Source organism: Macrosteles quadrilineatus, unplaced genomic scaffold (assembly GCF_028750875.1).
Source record: "Macrosteles quadrilineatus isolate MER2022 unplaced genomic scaffold, UCM_ALF_1.0 Scaffold_2__2_contigs__length_208266976, whole genome shotgun sequence".
Lineage (NCBI taxonomy): Eukaryota > Metazoa > Arthropoda > Insecta > Hemiptera > Cicadellidae > Macrosteles > Macrosteles quadrilineatus.
Window position 1 is genome coordinate 15,613,276 of NW_026542595.1, and position 17,849 is coordinate 15,631,124.

Here is a 17,849-nt window from a genome sequence, read left to right on the forward strand (position 1 = left end):
GGGAGATGACATTGGGCACAAAAACTATAAATTACATAGTTCATTTTTCCAGAGTGGGCCTACTAGAGTCTAAAATTTTAAAATGGTGATATCATTTCCATGTTTATGCTGTAATTTTTGAGAGACCCTTTTTATTTTCTGAGAATTAAGAGTTATAAAATTACTTTTTTTTAAAGCCTATGTTGGACAAACTATGTATAGAAATGAAGAGAATCAATTTATGCAAAACAAACAATAATATCAATCTGGCCCTCATTCTAAAAATTATACAAAATAATTATATATAAAAGACTGCCTGATTTTCTGCAATATAATCATATTCTTGATGATACCCAGCATGGTTTTTGTCCAGGGAGGACTGTTCTAAGCGCAGCAGTCAATTTCTTAGAATCTATAATAGAATCGATAGACAGAGGTGAACCTGTAATTGGTGTTTTTATGGATTTAACAAAAACTTTTGAATGTGTAGATCATCAACTTCTTTTAAATAAACTATCCGCTTTTGGAGTAAAATGAGTTTCATATAAATGGTTTGAATCATATTTATCAGAACGCTATCAATATGTAGAAATAAATACCTTCTGCAAGTGCAAGAATAGGGTCACAGGTGCAGCATCGGACCAATGCCTGATCTCATGTGGGGTCCCACAGGGATCCATTTTTGGTCCGCTGCTGTTTCTGTTTTACCTGACCGGTATAACTAACACAACTTTCTTTTATATATTAAGATTATTTCTTTTTTTAAGCTCTACAAAGTGGTTGGGAAAGAAATTCCAAAGTTTTATGTTTTTAGGGTCAAAAATCGGAAAAACCCATTTTTCCCTTAAAACCCCCATAAACCCCCGTTCCCATGGTCCGATCATGCTGGTTCACGAACTCGTTAGAATAGATGTAGGTTTACACAATTATTATACCAAATTTCATCAAAATTGGATCATTCTTGCTCGAGTTATCGTGCTAACGGACACATATATACAGTACCGTTTGAATTCAAATTTGCGGCATTATATTCTGCTAGTAAAGGTCTTTAATTTGATCTACATATGAACCTATGCTTCTATTTAAGATTTCCTTCTGACTCCTTGCGGGACGTCCCCATGATATGACAGAAAATTGATAGTTCCTTAAAAAAGTAGATTTTTAGGTGTGGTGTTGATGTGCAAAATCTTATTGATTTATCTGTTTTCGTTTAGAAAATATTAAACCGGTCCGGGACTTTTGGAACAGTCTGTATATAAATATATATATATATAAATATAAATATATATGAATTTGAACGGATGGTGTTTTTGGCCTCTAGGAACCTCAAAACGAAAAAGAAAATCGGTCCCGGGTCCAGGTCTTACCGTGAGTACTACGGTAATAGCTTATTCCCTGGGAAATTCGCTAAAAGATCTATTTTGCTCTTATACATTCACTTATATCATGTGGGATTTGTTTATAAGCTCAAAATCACAAATCGAATCTACACACTACTATAACACACGGAGGAAATTTGAAACAAAGTTAGAGAAACACAGATTACAATTGTATAAGAAAAAACCACCTATATGGGGAACAAATTTCTTACAGCAATACAGATGAACTAAGATTAGAAAACAATGCAAACAAATTTAAGGCAAAACTGAAAACAATCTTAATAGAAAAAAATGGGGAACAAATTTCTTACAGCAATACAGATGAACTAAGATTAGAAAACAATGCAAACAAATTTAAGGCAAAACTGAAAACAATCTTAATAGAAAAAAATGTATACTCCCTTCAGGACTAATTTACTTGTATGTGAGTTTGCATTGGGAGCAGTGTAGGTTTGTCTGGGGTTGGTGATCCTACAACTACAAACTATGTTGATGTTACAGTATATTGGGTGTATATATATATAGGTGATGTTATATTATGTACATGCTACGCCATTTCTTGTATTTATGTACAAAGACAAATAAAGATAATTGATTAATTGATTGAACTAAGAATAAAAAAAATTAAAAAAAATGCAATTTAAAAAATGCATGCATACTTTTAATTTAAGAGAAAAATTATGAGAATCAGTCAGGTATAAGAGCCGAACTGACTTGGAAAAGAAAATCAGAATTATTTTAAATATACCGTATTATAGATTTTCACTACACTACTATGAAATTACCTGTTTTTACTAGTGGCTTGTAGGGGCAATAGCCCCTATTATTTTAGTAACTATTTTGTACAAATTATTAGTCTCATGAGTTATCCTCTACCTTGAATTATTGTTTAACATTTTTATTTGTTATAATATGATAGTTATTACATAGCTGCATAAAGCAATTTGATGTCTGCCCTGTTTAAAATAAAAATTCCAAAGGACTGTTCATGCGGTGTCTTTATAATATAAAATTTCTAATCATAATACAACTAAGGAACATGTTCAATAGTAATTTTCATGACTATTTATTAAATATATATAAATTTCTTTGAATATAGACAAATTTACTTTGAAAAAACACATAGAGGTAATGTGATCCTCCAAATTGTAAAATGCAAAATCTCTCTGTTTTACAGTATTCATATTGGTCGATACCTTGGTCTTTATTTGGTTCTAGTAGTATTTTAAAATCATCCGGCCGCTTTACCCGGCTAAAAGCAACATAAAGTTGACCACTGGGTAAACACTGTTTTTTTTCAAATAATTGCCAACTTTTGTGAAGTTTTGGCCTTGCGCTTTATTTATAGTAATAGCGAAAGCTAATCGCAATTGGAATTGAATCCTTGTAAATTTAAACAGCATATTAGGATTGGTAGATATAAGTTTTATTTTTGGCATGAAAAATATGTTTCCTTTGCCTACTCCAGTAATTCCTTCTAACTTTACACTTTTTTCAGACATGCCTAACACAACCAACAGTACTCCATTAACTAATCCAGACCCTTAAAATTGGGAAAAGTCTATTTAAGCAATTTATAATATTATACACAGTACATATTACAAATTACCATATGCATAAAGTTAAACCACATGTTTTAAAGTAAACAAAGCAGACATGACTTAGATTCCCATGCTATTTAAATGTGAATTAATTTATTCCGTAACAACCTTTACCTGTTTTTATTATATGTTTATCACCTGGGACAATCCATCATTACATTGTTTACTACAGTCTCTTCACAAAATTTAGGCGGTTTGAGGGGATGTTTCCTCACTACTTTTTTGCTTAACCCTTTCAATGCTTGAACTTTTTTGTAATTTTCCAAAAAAATTCTAGAGTTATTTAAATATTTTGTTTTAAAAGTGCTAGCTTGCAACAGGAGCAACATTATGAATTTGCTATTTGTTGCCATGGATACCAAACAATATTGGACGCGTTGCAGAAAGTCAACAGTCCCGAAAGGTCAAATAATTTATACCTGTGCCGCTAGGTCAAAAACTACAATGTTTGCAGTGTCTGTAGATAAAAAATCCCAGTAAGTCAAATAATACAGTCCGTGCTAAAAACGTAGTCTATGTTAAAGCAATTGACTTATTGGGAATTTGACCTAATGCAACAGCAGTTTTAATATAACGAAATAAGATAAAATATAAGTTCAGTTTCGCTGAGTCAACAGTGCCGGAAGGTCAAAAGTATAATCTGTTAAAAACAACAATAGTCCTCTCGACGCATGACTTCAATAATTTCGTGTTTTGGTGCACTTAAAGTTGTGCTAAAATTTTGAAAATTGGCACAGAGCTTCTTGGTTAGTCCTACTCGATGACTATTTTGTTGGAACTTTAAACTATTTACCGATCTAATTAATACAAATTGATATGTATGGTGAAATAGTTGTAAATCATGATTTCTAACATGAAAAAGTTAGCATGTGAGATTTTTTTTTGTTTTTGGGTTAGAGAGGTTTTGTCTGTGTAAAGTTGTAGCCAAAAGTGTGATGCGTAAAATATTTTTTTTTTTATTGTTTACAATAAGTGGTTCAATAGATAACTTGGGTTGAAGAGGACGGCAAATTTAGCATTTCGCAACGCATGGAAAGAACTACATCGTACGATGCGACTGCTGAGTGGACTTTTAATTTACAGTTCTAAGGACAAGAAAAAGAATGAATATACAGATCACCAGTACATTCATATTATTTATAAAACATCTTTCTGTATTACCAGGTTACATTTTTCACTTATAAGAATTCATCATAAACAGGGTGTTAAAAATAAGCGGGGAGATACTTTACCTAGTAATTCCTTGGGTCAAAATAAACAGAAAATCAAGGATAACATTTTTTTCAAAATCGTTTCGTTAACCAGATATCCACCATTTTGTATTTTTTACATACAAATATTTATCTTTGCACTTTTCCAACCGATTTTTATGAAACTTGGTATGTATGTTAAGGTAGGAGAGACCCATGTTATAAAAAAATATTCATCTCTATTCACTTTAAAATTTCAAAATTTAACACTTAACCACAATATAATATACTTTACTACACCACAATATTTACGTATCACCATAAATCTTTAACAAAATAAAACGTTAACATTTTTAAAATCCAAAGTAAATCAATATAATCTTTCTTTTTTGAAAAATATATTTAAAAAAAGGCGATGGTAAAATAACGACAGGCGAGTTTCGATCTGGGTGTTTCAGGTTTGAATCTAGGAGGATTTAACATTAATTAACATTAATGTTTAATCCTCCTAGGTTTGAACTGATTGAGAGGAATACATGAAACCGAAGGGGGCAGGTAGCAACAAGTGCACTAGTACTTACTAGTGTCCAATTACAATTTGATGGATTTAACCAAAACCTTTTCTATTTCACTTATTTTCAGCTGTTAAATTTCAAACGATACGTTTTAGCGACATCATTAACGTTATTATCATCATCATCGTTTGAGTTTGGGTTTGCGGCAATGTATTTTTATGAATAAAACCTTTAATTTGATACCAAACTTGACCTCTGCTGCTATTAATTAACTGTATGCACTATTAATTAACAGCTGTGTCTAAAGATTATGTCGGCCTTAGTCACAATCAGGACAACAAGATCGCTCCACTCATCCCACACTGATCTCCATTCATACTTGGCTTAAAATGCATACATTTGTATGGTCGCCATTTCAAAGCAACATGGCTACATTATCGATCATAGATATAACTAGGGTGGTCTGCCGTTACACTTTAGACGCATAAATGAGCGAAGCATTATTTAAAGATTGTCAATGGCTAAAGCAGCTAACAACCTACAATATGTTCCCTTTCAACAGTGTTCCGGTCGGCCACATTAGTCTCTGAACGTGATCCCTTTGACGAGACTGCGCAATCATAGGCACCGATGTTTCTTCAACTTGGTCTTCTTCGATTTCATCAGGACTTTCTTGGTTTTCACATACACACGGTGCTCTCATGTGAACAAAATCATTGACTGGTAGTTGGTGTAGCGCTTCATCACTAATGGTTATGTCAAAATAGAATGGGTTATTTGCCTTCAGCCAAATAAGTGCTTGCTGTAGTTTTTCACGTCGAACTTTGAAATCGATATGGCCAAAGACGCCTTGACGTTGGACAATGATGGCTTTTAAGTTTTCGGGCAGTGTAGGTAAGACAGATGTTATTTCATTAATATCTTGCTCAACATTAATGATGTTACCTTTGTAGTGAAACTGGCCATCCTGACCATTTGCTTGTACTTTGTAAATGCGCATAGCGGGATGTACACTGTTATCCACCTTTAGGAAATCCATCCATAGATAACTCCTGGCAGAAAGTTGTAACTAAAGGGAAATCAAAAACTGTGTCTAGTTCTAGTACTATCAATCTAGCTCTAGAGTGCAGAAATAACTATGACATACTTATGCAAGAAAACACAACAGAAGAAAGTTCACTCATGGGTACCGGTAGTAACTTACTAACTAAAAAAATAAATTCTACGGGTCCTAAAAATAAGCAACACAATACAAGAAAACATACTGAAACAAACACAAAAAACTTAAAATCTAAACTCGTGATCTTAAGTGACAGCCATGGGAAAAACCTCGGAACTCTGATTGAACAGCGGACATCACTGAATGTTTGCTCTTATGTCAGGTCAGGAGCTCAATTTGAACAAGTAGTAGAAGAGGTTAAGAGCCTTGGGAAAGGTTTAACAACAAACGACTACATTCTAGTAATAGGGGGTACAAATGATGTAGAATCTAGGGAAACAATACATCTTACCGACAGAATTCATAGCCTTATAAGAGAATCAGCACACACAAACTTAATACTAGCTTCCATACCAATGAGACACGATAGACCGGATTTAGATATTAAAATTTCAAAAATAAATTCAGAGTTGGAGAGGATAGTTGAGGACTGTACACAAGTGGGACTTCTACCATTACATTTATTTCCACGGCATCTATATACCAACCATGGTTTACATTTTAATAAACGAGGGAAAACCAGTATTGCTAAAGCAGTTTCTTCCATGCTAACCACCAACAAAGAGATCTTTACAAGAAAATATAGAGAAGTAAACAGTATAAAAATCAATTCAACAGGAAAAATCAACATAGTTGAGAATGACATGTTTGATGCCATGAGTAAATGGGAAACGGACGCCTCAGCAGCTTTTGCGCACACAATATCTGCTGATTTTACTCATCCTCGTCACATGTCTGCTGGAGTTGCGGTCAAATTCAGGCGTAAATGGGGTAAGCCTACAGAATCAGATTACATATCTGAAAGACTAACATGCCAAAAGATTTTGAATGGACCAGTAGTATACAGCCTGGTAACCAAACCAAATTACTATGGTAAACCCTCAATTCAAGAATATGACAGTGCTTTCAGGCAATTGACAGACGATTTTACAAAAAGAGAACTAAAGACATTAGTTTGAGGAACTTAATCAAAATAGACCATTTCATCAACAACCTCTTTGAATTCCAAACGCGCTACAGATGCCACAATTTATATTGTGTGTTATAATCAAATATCGGCTCGGGTTTTGAGGAATGGTCTCTCTCACCCTGACTTTGTTAGTGCTCTGAGAAGAACGGTGAAGGAGTACGATGAAGTGGACTGCTCAAATACAACAGAGCTCATGCCTCGAGATTCTTACAACCAACATCTCACAAGTAGTAATCCTCCTGTAGAAGTGGTTTTGACGACTGACAACGATGCAGGTATTACAGTAGACGCAGGAGGAACTGATCTCACTTTTGGGTCGCGCAGCCAGCCAGAACATCCTCACCAGACTGATCCACGGAATATGCCCATATGGTGGCAAAGTGCAACCTACTGGCAACACAAATCAGGGGGCACAGCATCAATCAGCCACTGTACACAACCCAATCACCAGCAGCCTCCCTTCAACCATGCCACATCTTGTCCCACAGCAGGCTTCAGTGCAGCGAGACAAGCCAGCAGCAGTTTAGTGATTGTGTTGTGGAAAAGCAGAGCATAGTGCAAAGTGAAGTGATCAAGGGAAATGAATTTAATACACAAACAGCAGATGTGAACCCTTTAAGCTCAACTTTAAACTCTCAAAAAATTACATCTCAGAGTCCCGGTTAGATAAAAACCACCTAAATCTCGGAAATCTAAAGATTTTTCATCAAAATATTCAAAATTTAATAACTCGAATTGAACAATTGGAAGTATCATTGGCAGAGATAGATCCTGATATAATTGTTTTAACAGAACATAACATGAATAACTATGATATGGAAAGATTTAACCTTGATAACTACAAAAAAATAGCTCATTATTCTCGCACCACAACAACTGGAGGAGGTGTTTTAATCTTATCAAAGGAGAGCATAAAGGGGAAACCACTGCTCTTAAAAATGGGAGAAGAGCTTTGCCAAGATAAATTGTTGGAGTTTTGTTGTGTTAAATTTAAAGTAGATAATTTCCACTTTTTGCTGGTAGGAATTTATAGAACCCCACAGTTTGAAAACTCAGAGTTTTTAAACCGACTAAATAAACTAATTAATAATCTAGTAAGAAAAGAAAAAAATTTAATTATAATTGGGGACTTTAATATTGACACTCTTAAAGATTCACCAGAGCTAAAAGAGTTAAAAAGTATTCTCCTGAGATGTGGTATGAATTATATAATAGATTTTCCCACAAGAGTCACAAATACCTCAAAAACTTGCATAGATAATATTTTAACTAACATTAATAAGGATCAAATTAAAACTGAGGGTATTGTAACAGCCTTATCAGATCATGACGGTCAACTCATGGAACTACTCACATGTCCTAAAAAGATACTCTAAATTACTGGGGTAGAAATTTTTCTGTAGACAATATGAAACTGTTCAAATCATTATTGGAAAAATAAAATTGGTTAACTCTTTTTAATTCAAATATAGAGAGTAAATATGACACGTTCCACAATATTTTTCAATATTACTTTATCTTTTCCAAAAGTCAGGAAAAAAATTTACAAGCACCAAAACAGCAAAAATTATATTACAGAGAATCTACAAAAGAACAAAAATGATCTCATTGAATTAAACAATCTAGTTAAAGAATCTGGGTCGGAGGTTCTTAAAACTCAATTAAAGAAAAAAACGCAGCAATATAAATTAAATGTCATGAGTGCAAAACGTAATTATTATAGTGATAAAGTTAAAAACTCTGAAAATATAAGTAAAACTGTGTGGGAAATTATTAATAAGGAGACAAGAAAAACTCCAGCCAACTTACAACAAAATCATGTTTTAAAACTAGGTACGGTAATTGTTAAATCTCAAACCCATTGCATGTTGCCAATAGTTTTAATAACTTTTTTGTCAGTATAATTGAAAATATGTTAGATGATAGATCAAATCAAGCTGTTGGTTCTATGAAGGAAAGTAATAAACAGATCCCAACTTTCAGGTGTCCGCCAATTGACAAAAGTGATATAAATAAAATAATCGACGCTCTTAAAAATAAATGGTCCAGTGGCTTTGACGAAGTTCCAATAAAGATTATTAAATATGCTAAGGAGTCCCTATTAAAACTCTTAAAGCATATAATAAATTCTTCCTTTATTTCAGGTATTTTTCCAAAACAACTTAAAATCTCTAAGGTCATACCAGTGTACAAAAAGGGTGAAGAATCAGATATTCAAAATTATAGACCAATTTCTATTCTTCCATCTATATCAAAAATTTTTGAAAAAGCAATGCAATTAAATCTCATAAGACACCTAGAACTATATGATCTTTTTAATCACGAACAACATGGCTTTCGGAAAAATAAATCCACTACCACTGCTTTAATAAGTTTTGTTGAATCAATCATAGAGTCGTTAGATAAGCAAGAGAAAGTCACCGGAATTTTTATGGACTTATCCAAAGCGTTTGACAGTATTTCCCACCCAAAAATGATTGACAAACTTAATAGTCTAGGAATCAGGAATTCATATTTAAAATGGTTTGAATCATACCTAACTGATAGAGAACAATATGTAGAAGTATCAAGAACTGAGAAAAATCAAGTCATTAAATTTCAGTCTACATCAGAAAAAGTTAAATATGGAGTACCCCAAGGGTCAATACTTGGACCATTATTATTTATCTGCTACATAAGTGATATGCCGAATTGCCTAAGTAAATTAAACTCTATCAAAAATCAGCTCTGTTTGTACGCCGATGATTCAAACCTTATGTCTGCAAAAACTGGTATAGAATTAGAAATTCACTCCTTTGTGGAGTTAGCAAAAATTAAAGATTTCTTTATCACTCACGATTTAATTTTGAACACTCAAAAGACTAACTGCATATCATTTTGCACTAAACAAAGACAAATTAAAGAGGAAATAAATATTTACATAGATAGTGAAGAAATTATGCAAGTTGAAAATACTAAATTTCTTGGCCTTATCATTGATAGAAATCTAAGTTGGGATCTGCACGTGGATAATGTCTTAAAGAAAATTAACTCAGGAATCTATGCCATCAGAAGACTGTATTATCTCTGCGATACGAATGTATTAAAAAGTGTTTATTTTGCCAATGTTCAATCCCATGTTTCTTATGGGATCTGTGTCTACGGTGGAACATCTGCTCAAAATTTGACAAAGATACTAATTGGACAGAAAAGAGCATTAAGGGCCATATTAAATTTTAAGAACAATGAATCTGTCAATACTTTCTTTACTAAATTTGAAATTTTGACTGTTTACAGCTTATACATTTTAGAATGCATAATGTTTGTAAAAAATAATATAAATAGTTTTATTACAAATAAAGATATCCACAGCTATAACACTAGGAATAAAAATAAAGTAGTATTACCAAATCATAAATTAGAATTGTTCAAAAGAAAAACTTCATACAACGGTATCAGATTCCTAAATCACATACCAGATCACATAAGAAGCATGCAGGATGATAGAGGTTTCAAAGTGAAATTGAAAGAATTTTTGATACAGAGGGCACTTTATTCATTTGATGACTTTTTTAAGTTAAGAACAGATAATAGATCTTAAAATTCAGACCAACCATTGCAACCTGGAGTAGTGTGATCAATACTGTCCTACTAATAATTTTGATTGTAGCCTACCTATTCATGTAATTATTTTTATGTTAATTGTTTGACACTATTCATGTAAACATGTATTTACAAATATGAATAAAGATCTTTTGATTTGATTTGATTTGATACTCGTGCAATCAACATTTCTCAAAACAAATATAGCTAAACTGTTACGTAAATGCGCATAGCGGGATGTACTCGTGCAATCAACATTTCTCAAAACAAATATAGCTAAACTGTTACTTCCATTGATAAACTGTTACATTCCAACTTTAACCTAGGATGAAAGTAAACATTGAAATGTAAACAAAACAGTTATAAACAATTAACATATGTTTATCTTATATAAATGAAACGAGATAAACCCATATGTCATAAACCCAATCTAATTTTTCTTTCAACTAACATTAAAATAACAAGCGAAATTGCATGACCCGTAAAATAAAATCCAGAAGGAAATTTGCAAATATTTTTTATCTAAACATTGTGCTCAGTTTTCTTTAGCTGTTGGCCAAATTTCATATCAATTGGTCAAGCCATTACATTCTGATGCTCTTACAAAGAAGTTACAAAGTGAGGGAAAGTGAGCTTCGCTCATTAACCATTATGAATTAGCATGGGGTAGCGGATTTCTACCCCCGGATATTTACCCCCATGAAAAAACGCCTACGTCATTTTGACGTCACGAGGGGCGGGGCCTATACACGGTCCAGAAACTGCCCGCGACTGGAAATTTACCCCCAATATATTATTAAATAATCAACATGTAATTGTTTGATTGTAAAGTGATTTGCCATAGCACGGAAATCTACCCCCGGACATCTACCCCCAGAAATCTACCCCCGGACATTTACCCCCGGATATCTACCCCCGGACATCTACCCCCGGACATCTACCCCCAGACATCTACCCCCGGACATCTACCCCCGGACATCTACCCCCATACATCTACCCCCAGTGGTTAAATCATAAATATCTGACCCTGGAATTCTATCCTCGGAAATCAACGGCTCTTCGGTTAATCATTGTCTTGTAATATCCAGTATAAAGCATGCGATATGTCATTGTCTTGTTTAACATTATCTATCTTCCTAATTCAATAAGCTGTAACAGTCCTTTTTCACCCGACCTACTTCGCCGATTGTTACGATTGAGGTGTCATTTTAAAGCTTAAGATCTTGCGCAGAGCAAAATGGTAATTAAAAAGGATATTTTGATTAGGGCTTCAAAAGATTGACCCCTAAGCCTTTCATGTTAATTTTATATTAGAAAGACGTTAAAAAAGCGTTAAAAACTATCTTTTTGATTGAATATCCAACATTTTTAATTTTTCAACTTTTTATCTTTCGCAGCTGTTTGTTATTTCATAGATGTCGTATTCTCCAAACAAATTATTAGTATTTCATAAATTACTGGTAAACATTAGGAGTAAACTAGAAAAAATGCAAAAAATTGGGGGTTTGAGCAAAATTTATTTTAATTCATAAGTAGTGAGGCCATATTTTAATGGCTTAAGAGACTCGTGTCAATCCACCGAATCCAAAAAGACTATTTAAATCGAATCACGATCGATGCTCTAGTTTTTGAGGAGAAGGCCACGTAAAATACCTTCTGGGCCTTGACAGACAAAGCAGAAATTGAGATAAAGACTTGTTTTGGCTTCTTTAACGTGTGGAATGTAAAAATGACCAAAAAATATATAATTTTGAGCAATGTTCGTACTAAACTCTAATTTCATTTACACAAATTCGTAAACCCAAAAGAACCATGAGGTAAAAATACCTTCCCTATCCCGAAATATCCAATTTTATTCTTTTACATTATTCTCCGTTATTTCACAACCAGCATTGACAACCAGAACCAATCATAAAATATGTTTATGTTTTATTTTTTACGATTAATTATTTGTGTAAGCAACTAGACTTTTTGGCCAATGTAAAACTCCGAGTAGTGTCTACGACATAGGGATTATGCTATTTCGTATTACTAGAAGGTAACTGATAGTGAAAAATTATTAATTCATTAATCAACCTGTGGCAGGCTTTTTATCAACATTTAATTGCATTTTTTACCACTGGTAATCAGGAAATAACCTCCTTCAGTGATATGTTTAAAATGTCACGATCTGCGCTCGTACATGTGCTGTTAGCTATTAGTGTATGTGAAAATTGGTCAACCATTTAAATGACCGTCTGAAAATAAAGCAAATGCTTATGGGTTAAACTTTTGAAGCCCTTTATCAAAATATCCTTTTAATTACCATTTGCGTTGCACTGAATCTTAAGCTTAAAAATTACACCTAAATCAGTTAAGCTTAATGAATTGGGAAGATAGATGACATTAAACAAGACAACGACATATCACATGCTTAATACTAGATATTAGAGGGTAATTATTAAACGAAGAGCCATTGATTATTTTTATAAACCAATTACTAAAATCAACTACAACAATGAATATTGGCCGATACGTAGTGTAGCACGGGGGGTAGATTTCCGGGGGTAGAATTCCGGGGTCGGACATTTATGATTTGACCACTGGGGGTACATTTCTGGGGGTAGATTTCCGGGGGTAGATGTCTGGGGATGGATGTCCGGGGGTAGATGTCCGGGGGTACATGTCTGGGGGTAGATGTCCGGGGGTAGATGTCCGGGGGTAGATGTCTGGGGGTAGATTTCCGGGAGTAAAGTTCCGGTGTCAGGTTTATTAGCATTTTGATTAATAACTGATAAGTAAACCGTGAAATGCGAGTTGATTGAATAAATAATAATTTATCCATCCTAAAAGTTCGCGGCCGGAAATTTACCCCCATACATGTGACGTCAAAGTGACGTAGGCGTTTTTTCATGGGGGTAAATATCCGGGGGTAGAAATCCGGCGACCCATTAGCATTATTCGGTGTAGAGTTTGAGACCATTGTCTTTAAATTTCAAGACGAAAAAATTTCGTTAATAAATAGTTTAGTTTGTCCGCATTTTTCCGTCTACAGCCTAAACGAAACATTTTTGAAAGTTTGAAAATGCCAAAATCGGATTCCTCACATACTAAAACATACATTTTGACATACGGATCAATGAGGTTTGGGAATGAATTCCTTAATAAAAACAGTATTTTGTAAAAATAGTCACGCTCAACATACTAATTTTTATCGACCTTATGGCTTCATTATCGATCATAGTTGTAATAAGTATTATTAATCAGCATTGTTTGGCGGAGGGTTTGAGACCATTATCTATAAATTTCAACACAAAAAAAGTTTTGTTAATAAATAGTTTAGTTTGTCCGTATTTTTCCGCCTACAGCCTAAACAGTACATTTTCGAAAGTTTGATAATGCCAAAATCAGATTCCTCACATACTAAAACATACATTTTGACATACGGATCAATGGTGTTTGGGAATCAATTCCTCAATAAAAACAGTATATTGGAAAAATGGTCGCCCTCAACATACTTATTTTTATTGACCTTATGGCTACATTATTGATCATAGTTGTAATAACCATTATGAATCAGCATAATATGGTGTAGGGTTTGAGACTATTATATTAAAATTTCAACACAAAAAGATTTGTTTAAATAAATTGTTTAGTTTGTCCACATTTCTCTGTCTACAGCCTAAACGGTGCATTATCAGAAGTTTGAAAATATCAAAATCGGATTCCTCACATACTATATACATTTTTACATGAATATCAATAGGGTTATGACAATCAGTTCCTTAATAAAAAACCTGTATTCTCGGATAATAGTCGCGCTCAACATACTAATTTTTATCGACCTTTTGGCTACATTATCGATTATCGTCGTTACAACCTTTATTAAACAGCATTAATATGGTGCAGGGTTTGAAAATATTATATTTGAATTTAACAACATTTATTTTGACAAACAAATAGATTTTGACAATTGGTTATTTAGGCTAGTAACAATACTTAATGTAGGCATTAGTTTACGTGATCCTATATTTAAATGTGTTTTTACCAGAAAGCTCGCACTTAGCCCTCACTGTGCATCTATTGAATTATTAAACCAAATAATTATAAAGAATAAAGAGTTTTGTTAAGATAGTGTTTTTGCATACATAGGGTTTAAATCTAAAGCATAGCACAATACTAGTGATTTTTGTATAATAAATAAAGATAATAAAGCTAGTGAGCCATTGATGAATTTTATTCCTCATAGTTATTGTTTGCTTTAAAGCAAATATGAATACAACAAAGCTCAAGGCTGTAATAATGACATGGTCCAATTATAGTCCGTAAGGTATCTTCATGGATAGGCTTCCATGGTCGTCACTTATATATATATATATATATATATACAGTCTTGGTCTTCGGGGTTCGACCGCGTCCTTTGGTTATGTACACTATGTACAGAAACTACCGACGTTTCGGCCACATAACAGTCAGCCATCTTCAGGGCGAGCAAGCACTATCACCGTAGTCAACAGAACTCAACTCTCTCTGTAAGGTAGGCGATGGACTTAAGTGATTAGCATCCCTTTCACCAACGCACGTGCACTCGCCAGCAGGGCCCTACGGTGTCCGGAAAGATGGGGACAAGGAATCTTAGGGACACGAAAACTTGGGGACAAATCGGGTCGTGAGCCGAGGGGGAGGCAAACGGAGGCTGACTAAGCTATGAGATCGACTCATTAAATCGACTCGTTCTCTTTGTATCTCACCATCAATTTGTCAACCTGTTTAAATGCACTTTTGTAGAGCGTAGGGCCAACAGAACATATTTAGAACATTGAAGTGTTTTTGTCGGGTTATTTTATTAGTCACGGAGTAAACTCAAATAATAATTGTAAATGATTATTCAAGCATACATTTATTTAATCAAAATGCACTTGAATACTGTATTTCCAAACAATAGCTTCAACTTGGTGTAGATTTCATAGCCTCCGATTTAAGACCGTGAATATGGGCGAATTTCTCTCGTATGTATTAGAACAAAAACACAATATACCTTTTTGTTAATTCAGGAACAACCCTTGACTAGCTATTTACTGAGAAAGATTAAAGAAACGCCTGTTGTCAAATTTAGTCGAATCATCTTGTACAAAGTATTCCACCTATTGTTTAATCCAAGCAAACCCATAAACATTCAGTACTTGGAAAGGTAAAGGAAATGAGGGAATAGAATACAGCGATGTCCCGTTAATCTCCTTGCATGTTTCTCCTGATGGTCTTCATTTGCAATCTCTTGGATTTTCCTTTCAAACTGGCCAGTTATTGGGATGTCGGGTCACTCGGGTCAATTCACTTTTGTGTAGTTGCGAGTTTGTGATTGACCTACAATTTCCAACCAAAATATTGTTTTGGGTTTTACGTGTTAATCGCAAAAGAGGAACTCTAGGTTCAGCCGTTGATAAAACTATTTTTCTGAATTCTTAAAAGTGGTGGTAATTTAGGCATAATTTTTTCGTCCCCAGTTAATACTTACTGACATATTTTTATACAAAACTATCCAAAACACTGTTTTGTATGATATTGGACACGTTTTCTTAAATTCTTTACTGCAAACGTCCCACCAATTACCAATAATGTTACAAGACAACACTTCGTCTGAAAACAAATGCTGATCTGTTTAGAAATGTGTTCTTCTTACAAACTTTTACTTCTATCTTTAAGTTATAAGTTATTTACAATAAGTGACTTGTTTTGGAATCACATCCAGTACAATTAATTTAGTGAAAAATTTTACATATTCGATATCGGTACAGATTTTTGAAAAAAAATAATCTCGGTTCAAAGTACCAGTACAAGCGGTAACTTACATAACTGAACAAATAAACAAAATACAAAAGTAACCAAATACACCTATAATCCGATGCAATGTGCAAACAAAATACTTTAATGTCATAAAGAATTATATCGAATTTCAGCCTCCTAGGTAAATGGGAAGTGGGAGAATTATTGATGACGAGTGAGTGAGAGTGAGTGTGACAGTGAGGGCTTTGCCTTTTATAAGTATACATAGCACATTCAACCAGCTGTTAGTTAAAACAAATTATATTGGACTAAAACAAATCGATGATTACAAAGAATACTTTAAAAAATAATTTGAACATCCTACTACTGTATTTTACTATGCATATTTAATTAATCTGCCATCCTCGTACCGAAGAATTAAATGTTCAATGGTCAGCATTACACATAGTATCGCGGCGATCTACGGTTGATGCTGTTGAAGAGGTGAAGCAAGCCGTGATGAGAGCTGAGGATTTTAACCACTACTCTCGAAGGGTTGTGCTGCTCGTAACTCTCGATGTGTGAAACGCATTTAATTCGGCGAGGTGGTGCGATATGCTGGATGCTCTGGAGAACACCTTCCACGTCCCGGCATACCTCATGCGTATCATAGAGGATTATCTCCGGTTCCGCCTCCTCATGTATGACACTACAGAGGGCCCACGGACAATAAGTGTCACTTCCGGTGCTGCCCAAGGTTCCATACTCGGCCCGGACCTCTGGAATGTCGCGTATGACAGCCTCCTGAGGTCTGAAATGCCTGAGGAAACTGTTTTGGTTGGGTACGCGGACGACGTTGCAGTTTTGATAGCTGCACGTAGCGTTGAGCTGGCTCAGCTAAAGCTGAACCAAGTTATGCGTACTATAAACGCATGGATGACAGACCACGGTCTCTCGCTTGCTTTGAGCAAAACTGAGATCGTGATACTAACAAAAAAACGGATTGACACCATCGTGCCGTTGAGGGTAGGGGCCGTCGACGTCCAGACCGTTCGTTCTGCCAAGTACCTTGGGATTATGGTGGACAGCAAGCTTAGCTGGCGGGATCAGATCTTCCGTACGGCGGACAAGGCCGCTAGGGTGGTCTCCTCTCTTAGCCGGTTGATGGCCAATGTCGGAGGGCCTCGGTCCAGCTGTAGAAGGTTGTTAATGTCTTCTGTACAGTCCGTACTCTTGTACGGTGCTGAGGTGTGGGTAGACGCTCTAAATAAGGAGGTATATAGGATGCGGCTCGCCCGAGTGCAGCGTCAGGCAGCACTAAGAGTTGCATCCGCCTACCGAACAGTGTCCAAACCCGCCGTCCTGGTGGTTGCTGGAGTCATCCCCGTCAAACTTTTGGCGGCGGAGAGAAAAGCAATTTATCAGCGCCGTGGGGAGGACCAGGTACGAACAGAGGAACGCACCCGCACCTACCAGCTGTGGCAGGAGAGCTGGGAACAGGAGACTCGGGGACGCTGGACCAGGCGACTGTTAAAGCAAGTCCAACCTTGGGTTAATCGGTGGTGCGGAGAGGTGGACTTCTACCTCACCCAATTTCTGACGGGTCACGGCTTTTTCAGGTCGTACCTGTTCAGGATGGGCAAAGCCTTGTCACCCGATTGCATATACTGCC